This window comes from Schistocerca nitens, chromosome 5, assembly GCF_023898315.1.
Source record: "Schistocerca nitens isolate TAMUIC-IGC-003100 chromosome 5, iqSchNite1.1, whole genome shotgun sequence".
NCBI lineage: Eukaryota > Metazoa > Arthropoda > Insecta > Orthoptera > Acrididae > Schistocerca > Schistocerca nitens.
Genome location: NC_064618.1, coordinates 635,047,255 through 635,068,373, shown reverse-complemented (window position 1 = coordinate 635,068,373; position 21,119 = coordinate 635,047,255). Strand labels below are relative to the sequence as shown.

General features: G+C 41.3%; 1 protein-coding gene across 2 annotated transcripts in view; it reads right to left on the bottom strand.

The window, feature by feature from the left end:
* LOC126259652 (neural proliferation differentiation and control protein 1) overlaps positions 1-21,119 on the bottom strand; it is a 1,177,794-nt gene that overhangs the window by 349,809 nt on the left and 806,866 nt on the right. The window lies entirely within an intron of this gene.

Genomic DNA, 21,119 nt, shown 5'->3' with positions numbered 1-21,119 from the left:
ACACTGCAATTAATTGTATAAAATATTAAAGGTTTTCTTACTGCGTCAAGCTGATTAAAAACTCGAGCTATCGACGATAACAGTCATCATGTTCGTTAGCAACAACTGACTATCGTCTTCCTGCGATGGAGTACGTAAATCTATGGAGTGAGCTAATTCTACTGCGCATGTTCTCAACATCAAACCGGGATAGCCACGTGATTTTGGAACGACGTTGCTTGCCTACAATTTGTGGTAATAGCCAAACTTGAATATTACACGTATTCGCATTGTTTTACAAACGTTTCTGCACGTTTTGAGTTTCAGTAACAGCTATGGTGCAATATTTTCGTTCCTACGGATGTAAAGGGAGGTATGTGAAAGGAGGACCAGTTACTTTTCAGAGGTATGTACGACAAACATACAGGGTGGTCCATTGATCGTGACCGGGCCAAATAACTCGCGAAATAAGCGTCAAACCAAAAAACTACAAAGAAAAAAACTTGTCTAGCTTGAAGGGAGAAACCAGATGGCGCTGTGGTTGGCCCGCTAGATGGCGCTGCCATGGGTCAAACGGATATCAACTGCGTTTTTTTTAAAATAGGAACCCTAGTTTTTTATTACATATTCGTATAGTACGTAAAGAAATATGAGTGTTTTAGTTGAACCACTTTTTTCGCTTTGTGATAGATGGCGCTGTAATAGTCACACACATATGGCTCACAATTTTATACGAACAGTTGGTAACCGGTAGGTTTTTTTAAATTAAAACAGAGAACGTAGGTACATTTGAACATTTTATTTCGGTTGTTCCAATGTGATACATGTACCTTTGTGAACTTATCATTTCTGAGAACGCATGCTGTTACAGCGTGGTTACCTTTAAATAACACATTAATGCAATGAATGCTCAAAATTATGTCCGACAACCTCAATGCATTTGGCAATACGACATTCCTCTCAACGGCGAGTAGTTCGCCTTCCGTAATGTTCGCACATGCATTAACAATGCGCTGACGCATGTTGTCAGGCGTTGTCGGTGGATCACGGTAGCAAATATCCTTCATCTTTCCCCACAGAAAGAAATCCGGGGACGTCAGATCCGGTGAACGTGCGGGCCTTGGTATGGTGCTTCGACGACCAATCCACCTGTCATGAAATATGCTATTCAGTACCGCTTCAACCGCACGCGAGCTATGTGCCGGACATCCATCATGTTGGAAGTACATCGCCATTCTGTCATGCAGTGAAACATCTTGTAGTAACATCGGTAGAACATTACGTAGGAAATCAGCATACATTGCACCATTTAGATTGCCGTCGATAAAATGGGAGCCAATTATCCTTCCTCCCATAATGCCGCACCATACATTAACCCGCCAAGGTCGCTGATGTTCCACTTATCGCAGCCATCGTAGATTTTCCGTTGCCCAATAGTGCATATTATGCCGGTTTACGTTACCGCTGTTGGTGAATGACACTTCGCCGCTAAATAGAACGCGTGCAAAAAATCTGTCATCGTCCCGTAATTTCTCTTGTGCCCAGTGGCAGAACTGTACACGACGTTCAAAGTCGTTGCCATGCAATTACTGGTGCATACAAGTATGGTACGGGGGCAATCGATATTGGTGTAGCATTCGCAACACCGACGCAATTTATCTGCTACTGGTGTGCGTATTAGCCGCGACAGCAGCTAAAACACCTACTTGGGCATCATCACTTGTTGCAGGTCGTGGTTGACGTTCAAAATGTGGCTGAACACTTCCTGATTCCTTAAATAACGTAACTATCCGGCGAACGGTCCGGACACTTGAATGACGTCATCCAGGATACCGAGCAGCAAAAAAAAATGGTTCAAATGGCTCTGAGCACTATGGGACTCAACTGCTGAGGTCATTAGTCCCCTAGAACTTAGAACATTTCAAAGAATTACGTAGTCAGTAAAAATATTAAATGACTGTCTACTTGGCTAAATAACTGGACAGCTTAAAGCCAAGTAAAAAGAAACAAAACAAAGATCTGAGGATGGATTTTTGTAATCTGAAACCGATAGTATCTGAACTGACTCTGAGATCCCGCTGATACAGACGAGAGCAGAGTTCACCTTCGCCACACCCCACTTTTCCCTCACAAGAGCTTGTATTTCGTCTCTAATGATGTTGTCGTAGACTGGACGTCAACTATAATCTTCTTCCCTTACTTTCAGTTACTATCAATATTGTTAAAGGCAACATAAATTTCCTAGGGCCGAAGAAAAAGAAAAGAAAACAAAGACAAGAAATTATAAAAACGGCACAAAAGGTTAATTACACTGATTTGCATGTTCCTACTTGTGCCATAAAATATTCTACGGACCATTCAAATATGGCAAAATCATTAATTAGTTTTCAGTGTTATTTCTGAGTACAGTTCACAGGAGTGGAAACTTTTAATAGACACGTCGGAAACAAATCACAATCATAATCTGTGACAGCTGCGTACACTAGCTTCACTAAACAGAATTATGTGATCTTAAAAAGTAGGTCTGTATCACTGCAGTACAACGAGAACAAATGGATATGTTTCCAGTTCGAGTCTCGGTCCGGCATACAGTGTTAATCTGCCAGGAAAGTTTCAAATGGATATGTTTTTGGAAACAGAACAAGGCTACATGCAGTATGTGTGTCTTCCTTGCGAGTGAAATCGCTGTGACCGAAAATCTCACTACCTGAAAAAGAAATGCTCTGAAAAGTGCTGCAAGATGGGAGAAAAAAATGGAGTCTAGTAGCTCTTACGAGTAAACAGATTGGAATTCAGCGCCCAATGTGCAGGGTGAATCATACGGTATTTATCGAAAAAAACCAGTTGTATAGCAATGTTACAATTGAAATCAATGAATGAAACAGTTATCCATAGCGATGGTATATAATTGGCAGTGAGCGCAATACTTTACAATATATTCACGGCAGAATTACAGTCTGAAGGTTTATCACTTCCATTGCCGCCCATGTGCTGTACATGACTTTTTTTTGCGACAGCTACAGGAAAAATTTAAAGCTGTATACAGAGCATTGCGCAGTACCTGTGTACCTGTGCGCAAGGTTTTCATTTTGAAAATTTAATAACAGTGTGAATAACGAAATCACAAAAGCTGAAATACGATTTCATCGAGTCCATTATTGACTCTGAAAATGGTTTACCACACCATTAATTATTTGTTTACTTATATCCGACTTCTTCAAAATTCATGTTATTGGTATCAAAAGTATTTATATGAAATATCTCTATTAACTAAATTTAACTAGCATCAGGCAGCTCAATTTTAGAGTTGTTTATTAAAATGTGTATTGAATTTCAGTACTCTTTCTGCTAATGGAATAGTGATTATCTTTAATATGTTAGTGATCGCGTTACAGTTTGCTATACCAACATTTGACGTTCATTCTCTTTGTTCATGTAAGAACCACCTACCTCAATTTAATTTTCAATAGGTCATACGTCAGCCTCTTGTCTGATCGATTTGTTTGTTTTCCTGGGGCTCCTAGTAGTTCTCAGTATGGGTTCCCCCACTGTTAGTTGAAATAGTCCAAGTTTTTGAATGGTTTTCTAATTAAATATCCTCGTCTCACTGTAAGAATCCAGGACTGACTAATACACACTGATTTATTTTACAGACCCATCGAAAGCTAATACTTGAAAATCCTATTCAGTTCACTAAAAGCATTTCATACCATTGTGGCGCTTCTGGTTGTTTCTTTTTCTGCGGATCAAGTTGTGGCCTTCGTCAGCCCTAAGTACAAGAGCTTATCCACTATTTCTCTGAGTGCAGTACAATTTTATTTCTAATTCGTTCGTTCTACATTATTTTAATCTTCTTATATAAATTTTGAGGTGTATTTCATCTACTCTTGAACATCGGTACAGTGTCGTCAGGCAAATAAAAGTGGTTCAGATGTGTCGCATTTACTTGTATTCCTCCTCGGCTTTCCCAGTTTCAGGACTGAGAATTTCCTTTAGTACTGGTGAGCAGAATTTAGGTGACACACAAAAAACTGTTGAATATATACTTGAAATTAGGTGTTACAGAAGATCCGATTAGGGAGATGCACAAAGAAAAATATAACAATAAATAAACCGTGTCCAGTCGCTGTGCCGTTTCAGTTGCACACTGTGATGCATCTGTTATCCGTCATGCATAAGAACGGCCTCTGTAGTACGCCTGGGACAACACGTAGGCTCCTCTCTTCTGACAATGCGCCACTCTTGCTGCTCTTAGCGTGGGACAACATATCTAATTTACTTTCGAAAGCTCCTAAGTATTATTTTCTTTTCTTTGTGTTTATTATACATCTTTCAGTATTACAATATTGAGTTTTCATGCCTACTTTCATATTTCCTGCGTAGAACTGTAAACCATTTTTAAGTGTTTGCTTTAGCTCAATAGGAGGAAGAATACTGAGCATCAGTTGAGCATTATAGTTTATTACTATTGTTTATATTAATTTCTTTGCGACTAGTTTACAGCGATAATGGCAGGTTCTGGCTTGACAGCTTTGCTAATTACAATAATAACCCTGGGTTCGGTGTGCGCCAGCGGTGGGGTGGGTGGATTGCTGTGGCCTGTTGTGGTGTTGTGAACCACTGAGGGCTACGGCGGGACGAAGCCTCTCCGTCGTTTCTAGGTCCCCAGTTCAGTACACAACACACACTATACAAGGACCCATCGGTCGCGAAATGGAAACCACAGTGAAAATAAAAATTTTTTATCTGAAACATTTTACTACATCACTCGTCATAGAAGGCAGCCGCCCATACTTTCCTTCACTTTTGTGCGCTGGTGCACAGTTCGTTGTCTGTGCTAAAACTTTGTCTTCATAGCCAGCGGTTCATGTAAGCAGAGATGAAGATCAAAGGGAGCCAGGTCTGCGCTGTATGGTCGGTGGTCGAAAACTTCCCATCGAAAACTCTGCAGAGCCGTCCTCATTGCCCCTTCAATGTGCAGCCGAGAATTGTCATGAAGAAAGAAACACATGACAGCTACGTTATGTGGGGTTGCATGAAATCAGGCGAAACCTCACAGCAAGCACCCACACTTGGCGGGAGACACTACAGTTCTGGGCATCTTTATGTGCTCAGTGTGTGCTCAGAACTTAAAAGAGTGACGTGATGTGATCGACAGACATACTAGAAACACTGTCGAACAGAATTCTGTGAAGCTACATCGGATTTTCATTGTTGTTTCTATTTCGCAACCTATCGGACCTTACTTTCCAAACTAGTACTTTTCAAACCGTTAATATAATACTTCCTTTTGATTTTGTTGGTTGCTTTTTGGCTTCGATTAGTTTTTTCTTGTAGTATACGTGCTTGTACAGCGTGATACGAGGCTCCCTATCTTGCTAGGCGGGAAGGTGGGCAAGACCCGAATCGAATCCACGTCATGGTTTAACGACTCGGTCTGGTGCGCTGGCCAGCCTGAGAGTAGTTTGTATGCGATTTCCCAATCTCCTTTAGGCAAATTCTGGGCTGGCTCCCACATTTGGCCTCCGAAAACACGATACACAAACAATTAAAGTACGATAATACGCAAAACGTAGTTTACTTGATTCACAGACGGGTAACGCACGTGACTTCCCTTTCTTAGGCACCTGAGGACTACAGCAATATGAAGAGAATCCATGGGCTAAGTTAAATAAAGTAAATTTGTCAAAAATTGAATACAGTGGAGCCCATCCTAGAGGCGGTTAAGCGCTAACGAAAATAAGAAGCACATTTTTCTTAGGTTCTTCATTACTTTTTCTGTTTGTTTATTACTTTTTACTTGTGGCTCGCTTCACGTACCTGCTTGCCTTACTATTCTCAGTGTGATTATAGTCTGGCATATGGATTTCTGAATTGAATAAAGCCAAGCGGAGTGTCGTTGAGGTGTTCACCTCACACGTACAGAAGACAGAGCCGGTAGCCGAGGCGCTGGCTGCCTAACCACCAGGGGCGCGGCGCTCGTCTCCAGCAGCTAGAGGCTGGAAGCTGGAGAGGCGCTCCAGCCGCTAAGTGGCCCTCGGCTGGCCTTGCCGCGCTGCTTCCTGAGGGGAAACCACCCTCTTCCCGACACCCGCCTCCTAAGCATCAAAGACTACTCCTACCTAATACACCAACTTCTGGGGCACGTGCAGCGTCAGTGTAAACCAGCAACCTGCAAACTAGTGGATTCCGCAATTCTGGCTGAGAGCTACAGCTGTCAAGTTACTGGCTGGACGGCCCGTCAAGATGATGAGGTTCTATGGAATGAAAACAGATAAGGTTTTGCTTACTACCTGCGTAAAACTGTGCTTCACTTTTTTCGCGGATGTCAATACTTGCGTCCAATAAAACGTTTCTCATCACAGGCTTGCTGAAGAAAACAACAAAGACAGAAGCACTATCCCTCGTTCACACGGCTTCGTAAACAAGAAGTATGAAATAGTACTGCCTGCAAGGAAAGTTTAAGTCACTATTTGGTAAAAGGTTTTTGGAGGAACGTTTCACAGTAGTCCACTGCGAGTGACCTTGAGCATCTCCAGACTAGTGAAATTCTCCAGTTAAATTCAGGCGTGTTAGTTGGTTGCGTGTTCCGGGGATCACATCTGGAAAAACTCACTATCATGTGGAACACGTCAGTTTCGAAATGAGACACAGGTTCTGCGTGAAAATACAATTACATTCCGTTTTCCTTTATTTTAATCTACAATATAATTTCTAATCAGGTAGTTTACTGCCCAATTAAGATAATTGCGAAAAATCACTGGAAATCTTTATAACGGTAAAATATCTTGCAGTTACCATCCAAATCGACGTAAATTTGAGTGATTGCTTAAAGATAACTGTAGGGAGGTCATATGACAATCTGAGAGTCACTGAAAAAATCTTAAGAAAAGAGTGTCTTACAAAACACTCATTTTACCTATTCCTGGGTATCTCTTGTCAGTGGAGGACCTTTATCGGGTATGATTCATACAAGAGAAAACTGCCAAAGAAGGTTTCGTCCCAGGTTCGATTAGTAATAGTGTGAGAGCGTTACCCAAATGTTCAGTTAATTCCAGTGCAGACGCTGCAAGGACAGGCATTGTGTATCATGCAGAAGTTTACTACTGAAATTTCGAGGGTGTACTTTTTGGTAAGAGTCAGAAAACGTATTACTTCCTCCCTCATACAACTCACGAAATGACCATCGTGAGAACATCAGACAAATTAGAGCTTGTCTGGATGTTTCAGACAGTCGTCCTTGCCGCGCTCCAATCATAAACGAAACAGGCTGGGCATGAAAAGATAGTGGTAATAGAAGTATCATCCATTATCCGTAAAGTGCTTCCGTTTTATGCAGGAGCTGTCAAACGTTTTGGGTCAAACTGAAACTGGTGATAGTGGGTCCACAACCGATTATACTAGGATAGGGAACCAATGGTCGGAAATGCGTATTTATTGTGTTATGGGCAAACACAGCGTATATCGCATAACAATAACATGGCTTATAGTAATTGTTCAAAGTGAGGGCCGCCAGTCTCAGTGCATGTATTGTAAAGCAGCACAAATGTACAGAGAATGCTTCCACAATAGGTGTCATCCTAATTGGAAGAAGTTTATCGCCATGGACACCAACTTATGAAAGACGGGATCGTTCACGCCACAGAGAGTTGGCCAAGGTTCCCGCCAAAGACAAGTCCGACCACCAGACTTGCTGTGAAACGCACACGTCGAAGGACACATTGTGGAGAGTACTGGTGAAACATATATTACACCACTATCGTAAAAAATTTGTGCAAGCACTGGGACCAACGGATGTTGAGCCCCGCGTTCACTTCTGTCAATAGATTATCCACCGCAGTGCTGTAGTGCCGAATTTTATACAGTTCCAGAATGGTGTTTTCAACAGCTGTAATAGCCACGTCTGGAGTGACGACAATCCCAGCGCCACCCACATCGATGGCCACCAGCAATTATTCTCTGTCAACGCATGGGCGGGCATTGTCCAAAACCACCCAACAGCACCTTATTTGCTGCCTCCCCCTTTGACTGGTCCAAGTTACCTGGTGTTCCTGTGAGATGTACTCCCACAATTCTTGAAGAATGTACCCCTTATTGTCCGAGGAAGGATGTGGTTTCAACACGACGGTGCACCAGTCCACTCGGTGTTACTGTCTGCAAGCACCTGAACGACACCTACTCTCATCGTTGGGTTGGAAGAGGAGATCCTCTCCCATTGCCATCCAGATCGCCGTATCTGGCGTTATATCAAGTCGGTGGTGTATGAAACCCCCATAGAAACGGATGAAGACCTACTTGCTGGAGCCAATTTGCCTCTCCCGTAGTACAACAGACGTGAGAGATCTTTGTGAGAGTGCAGCAGAACTTCACACGTCATTGACATGCGTGCATCAATACTGGCGGTCGTCGCTTTGAACAATTGCTATGAGCTACACTATTGATCCGTGGCGTACGCTGTGTATAGTGAAAGTTATTTGCTCTGACTTGATAGTTCGTCCGTTCACGAGCATTAAAATGTTTGCCTGCTTTTTACTCAAAACTGAATGTACTGTCCTCTGTTGTAAAAACGTTGAACTGAAATTACTGTTGCAAACAGCGTGTCTCAATACACACATTTACAGAAAGACAAAACTAACTGGCGTTCACTGGCAGGAAATTAAATCAGAACTGTTACTGAAAAACCACTACCAAAATCAAACTGTGCACTGCAAAAAAATAAAGTAAAATAAAAAAATTGAAACACTGAAATTACGTGGAATGCTAGGAAACACGCACTTGTCACTGGCGCATCAAAAATCTGAATTACAAAGAAAATGCTTAGAATTTGCGCAGTGGAAAGGTAAAATAAGAAACGAAAGAACTATAAAAATATGAAGAGAATCTCATCTGAAAAATTACGGCATAATCAACAGCAACAGCATAGCAAGAAGAAATCGCGCCAGCCAAAATACGCTAAAGTAAAACTAAACTACTTGGAGGAAGATTGGGATGATTTTCTCATATTAAAAATACTTTTTACTTGAAATGAAAACACTTTATTTTCTTTACAAAAGTCTTACAAGGCAATGCTTTTACGATTACGCAAATTGAAAGTACCTAAACTGAGGTGGGGAAGTGGACTCTTCTGTTGTAAGGATCGCTAACAAAAAAAATTACCTTAAAAACATATCCATAATGCAGATCCATTCTCTCTGTTTCATAAATGCTCCGTCTGTAAGTCCTTCCATCGGATTAATAATTCGTAACAATTTTCTTCAGCAAAATTCTCCCCCAATAAACACTACGCTAAATGTTCTGCCAGCTTATTCCATGTCCAACACTCGACTACTCTCCGCTCTACAACTGAGCCAAAGATATACAATAGTACTGTCACTGCCGTAAGTCGACTATTCCACAGATGTAACACGCCATTTTTTCGCTCTCGTAACGTGGAATTTCTACTCATTCTGAAACTATCCGCTAATAAATGTCCATCTTTCAATGTCTATAACACAATAAATATGAATTTTCGAGCAATGGTTCCTCATATCAAATAATCGGTATTGGCCCACCAGCACGTGTTCCAATTCTTCCCAGAAGGTTTGAGACACAATGTAGTTGTAGATGTATGTGCCAGTGGCTGCGTACGGGTACGTGGGAAGTATGCGCGGCGGAGCGATGCATCTCGCTTACTAGTTGGACAGCGCTGCGGCAGTTGGCGGCCGGAGAAGTTAAACTATGCCATGGCACGTCCCTCTCACTGGCGAGCGCTACGGCACTAGCTGTGCATCAGTTCGTTCGCTTGGAACACCACAAAGCCGGGCTGTGTCATCAACAACACATTGCACCACCCTACTGCTCCCTCATCGTACCACAAGCGTTTGAAGAATGTAAGATAACAATTTGATAAAATTATTAAAAATAAGTATTCCAGCTCGACGACAGCAACAAGTACAGTACACTGACATTACAGCACCAATAGGTTGACATACTTTAATTTCGTTCATAAGCATCAGTACAATGGCTAATGCTCCTACGTATCAATCTATGGTAACAGGTTCTCCAAATTCGATGACGAATACGCCACAAATGGGCTTACTAGACAAGGCCTGTCGTCGATGCTGGAATTCGAAATGAAAAACTAAACTTGATCGCAGAAAATAATGAATGTTGCTGAGGAAGGAAGGAAGATTGGGTTTAACGTCCCGTCGACAACGAGGTCATTAGAGACGGAGCACGATCTCGGACTGCGTCAAGGATGGGGAAGGAAATCGGCCGTGGACTTTCAAAGGAACCATCCCGGCGTTTACCTGGAGCGATTTAGGGAAATCACGGAAAATCTAAATCCGGATGGCCGAACGCGGATTTGAATGGTCGTCCTCCCGAATGCGAGGCCAGTGTGATAACCACAGTACCATCTCGCTCGGTACGTTGCCTCAGAATACACCTTCGTAAGCCGGTTGGAGTAACCGCCGAATCGCTCATATTTGAGTAGGCGTGATGCCACTATTTACCGATGTTGGCAGGAATGGGTGATCCGTGTCCGAACACAGCATCGAGGAGGAACCGGTCCACCTAGACAGACAACAGAACGTGAGGACCGAGCAAGCGTCAGACAGGCAGTGAGCCCCAGATTCGTCATTATCATCGATCTAACGTGCTTCAGTGACCCTAAGGACCCTTAATAGGAACCTCGCAGAAAGAAGGTTGAGCTCACGGTGCTCCTTGATCCGACCACCATTAGCCTCTGCACACCAACAATCCCGTCTGCAGTGATTCCGGGAGCATTCGGCCTGGAACCGCATTGATTGGAATAGAATTGTCTTCAACGGCGGATGAGATGATGTTTGGATTGCAGGGCGCTCAAATGCGCGGTTATCAGCGCCCGTACGAATTCCCAACCTTTGCTCAGCCCAATCTCGCCACTTTCGTGAATGATGATGAAAGGATGAGGACAACACAAACATCCAGTCATCTTGAGGCAGGTGAATATCCCTGACCCCGCCGGGAATCGGACCCGGGACCCCGTGCTCGGGGAGAGAGAACGCGACCGCGAGACCTCGAGCTGCGGACTTCAGCTACTGGAACTGAATCCCAACGACCAGCGAAGATGTGTCTGGAGACCCCCACGGACAACGGTGGGATAGCAACCTGTCTGTCATCGCCATGCGGCCCGACAACGAGGACCCCTTCAACACAGTGGTACATCGACGAAATTCTACGCCCGTTTTTGTTGCCCTCCATGATATCCATCCTGGGCTCACATTTCAGCGACATAATTTCCGCCCGCACATGGCGAGAGTTTCCACTGCTTGTCTTCGTGCTTCTCAAATCCTACCTTTGCCAGCAGGGTGGCCGGAGCTCTTCCCAACTGAGAACGCTTGGAACATAACGGGCAGTGCCTTCCAACTCTCTTGGTAGTTTTACGATGTAACGCGCCAGTTGGATGGAACTTTGGACGATATTTCTCAGGAGGATATCCAACAACACTATCAATCAAAGCCCAGTCGAATAACTACTTGCGTAACAACGCGTTATTGACCTACTCAATTGGTAAGCTCTTTCTCCTATGCAAATCATCCAATTTTTCTTGAACTGTAATCCTTTCCTTGACTCTATATTTACATGACATTTACCAGTTTCCGTCCCATTCGGATAATTCCTTCGTGGTGCGTATGTTGTCGTCTTACAGTGTAAATTCACCAATTTCAAAAGCAAATAGTAAGTGCGTTATATGCTAGTGGTATGTTTTCGCAGAACGTAGAGAAAAAAATAAATACAGTAATCTCTACATGACATATATATCAACTGCACTGTAATCGAGATATGCATGTGTGGATGGTTAGCTGTGGCAAAGTTAATGTGCACGCTTCATGCTTGGGTGTTACATCTGTGCAGAGGATACTCCTCACTGAACGCCTATTATCCTAAAGACACATGCTTCACACAATACTTTCCTTCAGTAATAACTCCTCAACAAAATTGCAACAATAATACTTCGCGCATAGTATAATTATTACATTCTGCGGTTCTGTCTCTGAGGTAAAAGAGAGCTCACGAAAGAACTGGAAAAGCAAACCTTGCAGTAAACACACTTTTAATGTCTGATCTCTCAAATGTACCTTGTAGACAGCGGAGCATGGTTTCAGTACTAGTAGATGATTTATTTCAGCTGGTTTCATTTAAATGTCGCTAACGGAACTGCTCCAGAATTCTGGTGGATGTTCTGCAGGTTTTGTTTCTCCTTGTGAAAACGATATTTTCCGACCAAAGACTGGTTCCTTTTTTCTGATGCCGCAGTATGGAGTTCTAGATGAATAGTTTAAATCCACCTAGGACAAAGCTAGTTATTCGAGCTGGCTGCTGTAACAGAAAATGAGAAAAATCTATCGCTTTCGCTGCTAATAAATCACAGTAGCATGAAAATTGGGGTTTACCCTCGTCACAAACGATACTTTTTACATGTTTTTCTTGCAATTTATGTTGCTGAGAAATCGAGACTTTCAGTTTGGAGCTAATGCTGTACCTCGGCAGCATGCGAGGAAGTGGAGTTCGTTTCTACGAGGGGCGTTCAGAAAGTAAGCTCCGATCGGTCGCGAAATGGAAACGACTATGAAAATCCGATAAAGCTTTGCACAGATGTGTTGGGTAGTGTCTCTAGTATAACCCCAGTTAGCATCACGTCGCTCTTCTCATTTCTGAGCTCGCAGTGAGTGCGTAAAGATGTCTAGAAAATAGTGTCTGCCGCCAAGTAAGAGGGCCTGGTGAGAAATTTCGCCTGAAGCTATGCAGCTAACATTACATAACTGTCGTGCTGTTTCTTCTTCAAGACAATTCTCAGCCGCATTCTGCAGGGGCAATGAAGATGCTCCTGCATCGTTTTCAAATGGAAATGTGAGATTACCCACAATACAGTCCGCAATTGTCTCCCCCTGAGTTTCATCTCTGGTCACATGAACCGCTGTCTTTGAAGACAACATTTTGACACGGACAACGAGGTGTAGGCCAGCGTGGAGAATTGGCGGAAAGCACTGGCGGCTGCCTTCTATGATGAGGCTATTGAAAAGTTGGTACAACGCTATGACAAAAGTCTAAGTCAGAACGGCGACTACGTAGAGAAGTAGCTGAAAGGTGTAGCTAATTGTTACAAGTAAAACATTTCTGATGTTCACTGTGGTTTCAATTTGGCAATCAATCGGAGCTTACTTTCTGAACAGGCCTCGTATAATACATGCGGCTAACGGCAGCAGTCAGTGTATGAGCAGCAGCAAGGTGGGCCAGAAATATAACTGACGACAAGCTGGCTAGACTAACTCTATATAAATTGTCCAGTCACATGGGAACGGCCGTTGGTGCTCTGTTGGAAATAAATACCCGGTACTGTAGTTGGATCTAACAGTTCGTATTTCATTACTGAAGCCATAGTTACGCCAACTCGCGAATATAATCGTAACCTCGCTTTCTGAGCTTGGGCTAACACTACTGGATTGTATGTTGCCATGTAAAACAATTCTGGCTTTGTTCATCGGTACTGATTCGTGCTCGCGTTACTTGCAGTAGTGACGTTGGCTTCCTGCTGTGTATTCAGCTATCAAACTTTTGCAGAGCTTGATTTCCACGCGCTATATGGTGAGGCCTGTGACTCAGTACCAGACTACGTCATTGAAATTAGTGTTTAACATCTGATCTACAGTGCAGTAATGACAGATGGAACTGAAACTCGTTTTATTCGAGGATAGGGAATGAAATCAGCAGCGTCATTTTCAAAAGCCCATCCTGACGGCTGATGCTTTCGCTCTAGAGGCACCAGTATTGATGCTTCGGAGACGGACGGAAAAAAAAAACTAATCTGGTAACGAATACACTTTACAATGTTAAGCGCTTGGACATTAAATAAAGATAACCAGCTACACTATTACAGCGTGATATGATGATGACGGTAGACTTCTGAAGTAATGATACCTTCAGTGCACATATCCCAGTTTCCTGGTTAGAGAGAGAGAGAGAGAGAGAGAGAGAGAGACAGACAGACAGACAGTAACCAAAAAGTCAAAAACACAGTTTTAACGTTGGCAGCTGACGCACAGAGATACACACTGGAAGAGTCTATTTAGACAGAGCAACTTGTGTTTGCTGAAAGCTTTGCAGTCTGCTAATGCGACGGATGTAAAAAGCGCAGGCACTGAACGCCCTTTTGAGTTCTCCGACACGCTGATTGGTCGTCGATTGCACCTTGTCAACGTGGCCTCTCGCAGGTGGGCAAATAAAACGGACAAGCGTGTCCCATCCCACCCTCTGTGCAAACCCCTGCCTCAAAAAACGGTGCATTCGCTGCGCTCGACTCTCGTAGCGACGCACTGATTTAAAGTTTTTCTTTGTCCCTCTGCCTGTTTGTTCGGAGTTAGCATTCAGTCCACAGCTAGGTCACAAGCCATGCATCCTCTCTCCTGACTATAAAATGTCACATCGGATAGGACCTACCGAAGTTAGACAGAAGCAAAAAGAAACGCTGCACGTGTGTTTGTGTGTGTGTGTGTGTGTGTGTGTGTGTGTGTGTGTGGTTTTACAGGGGCAGCTGTCACTCGAAATAAATGTATACACGCGATTTCCATGACATGATACAGGAAGAGCGCCCATGAAATACTGTTGCAACTTGCTCCTGCGGTGAATTTCATTTCCATCACTATCTACGAGGGCGCCTGGAAGCCGCACATCACGAAATAAAACAGTCTTACGATTTACTTTGCTTATAACGTTGTGAAATACTGTGACATTTACTTAAACGAAATACTATGTAGCAAAGGGACAGTACATAAATCTTAAGCTCGGAGATTCGCCAACATGTGACTTCTCTGAGGAACACAATTAGAATTTACGTCACACCGTACACTCCAGGTTTTGTTGTTGTTTCACAAGGTTCAATACGTGGGCCACTGCTGTGTTTGCTATATGTAAATGACCTTCCATCTCACTTTTTTTTTGCTGATGATTCAGGGATCATAATAAAGAACAATAAGGTGTAACAACATAGCAGCAGTAAACGAAAAGTTTAGAAAAATGAGTGGTCAGATATATAAAGTACAGTTCATTCAGTTCTGCATAAGGCAGTATATACTGTCATCAGCAATAACTTGTCACGAAGGAATGAAAATACATAAAACTGAATATTTTAATATCTGCGTGTGGAGAATGATCAGAGCTTGAATTGGAATCGCGTATTATAGATTTTCTCAAACGCTTGAGTTCTGAAACATTTGTTGCAAGTGTAATTGCTGGTTTTGGTGATGAAAGCATCACATAGTTGGCTTAGTTTGCATATTTCCGTTTATCAGTGCCATGAGGAATAGTTTCATGGAGTGATTCTACGAAGTCTTCATTGCATAGAAACGTACTGTATGGATGTCTGTAATCCAGCGTCTATCATCAATCCTCATGTGGGAAACTTTTTAGGAAAACTGACAATAATCTCACAACAATTTTACTCTCTTACAAAGTTTGCTTTCAAAAACCAGAAATAGCTTGAAAATATTGGTAGCATTCATAAATATAACACAAGGAACCTACAACCCAACCTTACTCTTGCACAGAAAGGGATAAATTGTATTGGTAAAAACTTGTTTCGACATCTTTTTTCCGTGAATTGTAGATGGAGGCAGACAATGAGAACAGTTTTCACTGGATAATCTTATACAAGGAAAGAACTGTCTAGGTCATACTTTATCTTTTAACAGTAAATGTAAATTATGCGTAACATACGTAATATGGGCAGCCACAGATGCTTTACCCTCGCGGCAACCCCAATAGGTGCCTCATTCCCTGGACTATTCGCCCCGATACTCTGCCGATTATTATTTGGTGATGACTTCCGCTCTTCATGGGGTTGCATTCTGTGACAACGAACGTTGGGGGCATCACCGTGTGCTAACCCATGTGACACTACTAACCACCTGAAGATGCTGCTTTAACGCTCCGAAACCGTTATGATTAAATCATACCATAACAGCCATTTGCGCTATTATTCAAGTTCACTTTACCGTAAATTATGCGTATCTGCGGACTGTCATCATGCGATTATGTGTCAACAGTCCTTGAAAATGATGTCTAGTGTCATACCTATATAAGCTGAAATATTAATTTTTAATTCATATCTAATGATGAGCTTTATATAATAACAGTTGCATGATCTTCCATGGTATTCTGGCATACACATTTTGTTTTTAATTTAAAGAAAATAGGCAATCCGTACAGAGTCTGCGGATTTTTTGTAATACATTTCCCTTTTCACTTATTCATTCACAATTTTAATCTCCGTTGACAATTTACGTCTGTTTACCTGCTGAATAGAATTCATAACATTCACTGAAAGCAAGGAACCAAAAACTAAAGTAAACTTTGAGGTCAAAAGTGTAGTACTTGCGACAATAATCTGATTCCGTATGCACTACACAGAAATCTTGAAGACCCTTAGACTAAAGCCGGCCGGAGTGGCCGCGCGGTTCTAGGCGCTACAGTCTGGGGCCGAGCGACCGCTACGATCGCAGGTTCCAATCCTGCCTCGGGCATGGATGTGTGTGATGTCCTTAGGTTAGTTAGGTTTAATTAGTTCTAAGTTCTAGGCGACTGATGACCTCAGAAGTTAAGTCGCATAGTGCTCAGAGCCATTTGAACCATTTTGAACCTTAGACTAAAGTAACTAAACGACTGTGGTGTTTGTGGTGTACAATCCCAGCAAGTCAGATTTTAACACACTGTTTACACTACATTCCAGCAAAATGTGGCAAAATGTAAGTTGTAAATACGAGCAGATGAGGTACACCGTAAATTGTAATTCGAAATTTTAGTAGGCAAACTACTTATACTGTATATGTGCTAACTGAGCCACATTCATTATCTTATAGAGTAGGAAAGGTCGACAAGTTATAATTAGTTCGGCCACATTCCACATTCATGATGAAAATACAGCGAACAGTGGGACATTTACATTAACGTATATACTCTGCAATCCACTATCAAGTGAATGGTACCACTCAGAGCTTCTTCTCACTGCAACCGTTATTGAGCGCGGGAAAAATGACTACTTAAAAGTCTGTATGCATTATGTAATCTTCTCTTCACGGGAACGATTCTTATGGCGACGAAGAACATCTCCAGATTCTTCCAATGCTACTCCCAGGCAATTTGTAAGTAGGCTTTCGCAGGATGATTGCTGTCTGTCTACGAGTATCTGCAAACTAAGGTTTTTCAACACTTCCTTGAGGATCTGGCGTGAGTCAAACCAAACCAGTGACAGCACCTCCTGTTAGTCCAGTCTGACACGGATTCCACACAATTGGGCAAAATTCTAAGATGGAAGGTACAAGTGATTTGTAAGCAGTCGCCTTTGTAGGCCGATTGCGTTTTCCAACAATGCTATCAATGAACCTAACTTAGCCGCCTAGTTCAACTAGACCGAGCCTAAGCAATCGTTCCAGTGCATGTTCTAGAAAGTGTTACAGCCATTTGTATGAGTTGACCGACTCTAATTGTGACTCATTGAAGCTACAGTCAAAATGTTCAAATGTATGTGAATTCTAAAGGGACCAAACTGCTGAGGTCATCGGTCCCTAGACTTACACACTACTTGAACTAACATAAACTAACTTATGAAGTTACAGTCATAAAATACTATTTTGACATAGGGCAGTCACAGCTAAAAAAGTACATTTCTAATATTTAAGAATCTTCAGATCTTTTTTACTAAAAAAAAGTTTTGTAAATTGATGGAATTCGCGGAAAATGATCACTCTTCAAGCCGCTTTAGCTGTTTGGTAGTTCTTTATTGGAAACACTACCGGTTTCGCACTGTTAGAGGTCCATCCTCAGGCGCCGCATTCTTAGTTAAAATGCATTCTGTAGAATAGAATTTTATAAAAAAGATAAAAATTTTGCTAGAAATCTTAAAAATATCTGTCAAACGTGCATTACTTGAAAAACTGTGAAAAAAAAAATACTCATATGATTAGCTCTCAAACTGTCGGGAAGCTAAGATGTCTCACAGTTCAGTTGTAAATCGGAAATGTTAATCCATTATAGGCCGTTGTCAACAGTAAAACTTACATTAAGTACCTGTAGGCAATAGTAAAACTGGACACGAGGGCTGATAATACCTAGTAAAAGAATAATTACAGCCATTAAAATTTATTGCTAAAAAACGTGTAAAAAACTTTAACGATATTCATGGTATGTAACGTCTGCAGGTTCGCGGTGTGTAACCTGAGTGTTCTACGAAAGTAAATAACTGAATTTTCTCATTATGAGAGTAATGAAGGGCGTTCTGTTTTAATTGTTAAAAGCCATTCAAAAGGAAAGATCGCACAAAATATTTCTTTTTCAAGACAACTATTCTCAACAGTCTTAGCTGTAATCTCCAGGTTTGTAAGAAAATGCAATACATGGAATATGTCTCATTTGATAAGCTTTATTTTGGTGATACAAAAAAAAAATTAAAAAATAGGAACAGATTGACACCCTGTTCATTTACATACCTTGAACATTTTTTGGTAGTAAAACATGTTCAGTTTTAGTTGAAACCCATATACAAGATGTCAAGTGAATAAAACTTAGCACATTATAAATGTTTGTCATCGCTAAAATATTTAAAAACATACAGCACCGTGTCCAAAAGACTATGTCCGTATACATTTTGATCACAGATGCTTGTTACATGACACAAATACAGTACATAATAGCACATTTGTTTACATAAGCTGGACACATACTGAAGAATTTCCACTTTAAATGGTGTATAAAGTACAATTGACAGGTATTATTGGAAAGGCAACATTTGTAGATTGTGTTGCAGCCAGTAGATGGCTCTTTCATCAGACCTGTCTAACAGATTGTAAATAATTATATTTTAAAAATTAAAATCAACTACTTTAGTGAGTGGGCTTTGAGAATAGTAGAGATTACAAAAGTGTATCTTACTAATACCTGAAACACATATTTAATCCTCACAATCTCCCTTACACGTGTTTATTACTGCTTGTATTATAGGAAAATTTAGGCACTTACTCAGCAACAGTTCACTGATAGTTGTTGTAGCGCGACAGGCAATCTACCAAAAGAAGCTGCAGACGTCAGATACCGCGAACATAGTTAAAGTTTTTTTACACGCTTTAGCAATAAGCTTTAATTGCTGTAATTATTTTTTACATTAGGTCCTATCATCCAGCTTGTCAAGTTTGACACTCACTGACTGGTGCTTAATGTCAATATTTCTACTGACAACAGCCTACAATGGATTAACATTTCCCATTTACAACTGAACTATGGGACATCGTACCTTCCCGTCTCTTTGACTGCTAACCATGTGAGTACCTTATTTTTCATTTTTTTTTCGGTATAGCTAGTTAATGCATGCGTGGCAAATATTTTTGGAATAAATCGTGTTACAAAGAACAGTCCATCATCTGAGGATGTTCTTGTAACGGTGCGAAGCCCATAATGTTCCCAATAATGGACTGCAAAACAGTTAAAGCAGCTTGAAGAGTCTTCATTCACTTTGAATACCGTAAAATCATAAGTTCGTTTCTTTTAGTAAAAGCTGCTTTGAAAATTCTTAGATGTTAACTATGTTGTTATGTTTTCTGAAGTACACAATTCTACATTACCGAATTCAGAAAACAAACTGCTAATATTTGTACCACTTTCAACTCTTATAGAGATCTAATGGGACATTTGTGTGGCTTTTCTCCACTCAGATAAAAAGTGTCGCCACAGAATGGCGATAAGAAATAAACCGCCTGTTTTACAGCAGAAGGGTTTCCGTTTGGTCTGTTTAGCAAGAGTCTATGACCAAACGTTTATATTATGGTTTTAATTATAAGACGTCCTTTTACATAGAAAAACAAACAGAAATTCACAAAATATATCATAGTATTAATATGTTCTATTGTTATTTTTCATCTCAGTCTTTACATGGTTATGAAGGTTATGAATTGACGTGGGGGCAATGTATATATGTTTTTCATGGTTAGCATATATAACGTTATACTAGGCGAATACCCGGCTGGTACCCACTTACCGCCTCATGTACACGATTCGCAAACATCGAAATACGTCAGTACATTTTCATGTGGGAAAGCACTAGACGCAGGCAGAGAGGATACAGAAATTCCTTCCCCCCACTAACATTGCCGACTAACATTGCCAGTTCCGTGAGAATACGGGATGAATGCCAGGAAAAAGAAGAGGAAATTTAGGTATAATACACAGCTGCTGGTGATGATATTTTCTACGGCTTCTACGTTCATGATGGTCAGCAGTTGGGGCTATTGTTGTATTATTCTTGAAACTGCATTTAAAAATTCTGACTTCACAATCCCACGCGGTATGCTGTTTTCTGAGGGCAATGTGAGTAATCACGTCACTCCATTTGTGCCAGTCCCACCATAGTGTTCACGCGTGGCATTGTCACTGGTAACGGATGTTTCAGCGTTTACTGCTGGTGTATTTTCACACAAACAAAAAAAAAAAAAAGAACTTTATCTGCTTTCACTGTATTACAGTGTTTCAGTACATACAGTCATAACTTATTTCCGCCCTTAACAATACGCAACGGAAATAATTAACATTACCTCAACTGACAATAATTCTTTAAATAAAAATCTTTTTAATATAACACGTTTATGGACTAAAAGGTATAAAATAATTTCTCCTAGACCCGTACAGATACCTAACTCCGTACAGATAGGCCTGATAATTTCTGCTAGTGAATTTTTAATAGCTATGAAAATGCTTGTAAAATTTATAACTAAAAACGTCGGCGGGAGGGGGGGGAGGGGGAGGGGGGTGATATCAACTGTTGTGTGGCATGTCTCTCGGACATGCAGCCGGACTGATTGATCGTTTTGGAACACACAACTGGTAAGTGAGTTTTCTTAATGACAACTATTCTCTTGACTCCTTAGTTTTACCTAGTGCATGTGTCTCACGTTTTTCGTTTTAACTTTAACATATTTTCAGGACTATCTGTATGGGGCTAGGAGTCTGCGTGGGTCTAGGAGAAATTATTTTATACTTTTTAGTCCATTCTAAAAACGTGTTTATTAAAATAGATTTTTATTTAACTAATTATTTTCTGCTTTTTAGTCTTATGCGTGTAAAATTTTTCAATCAAT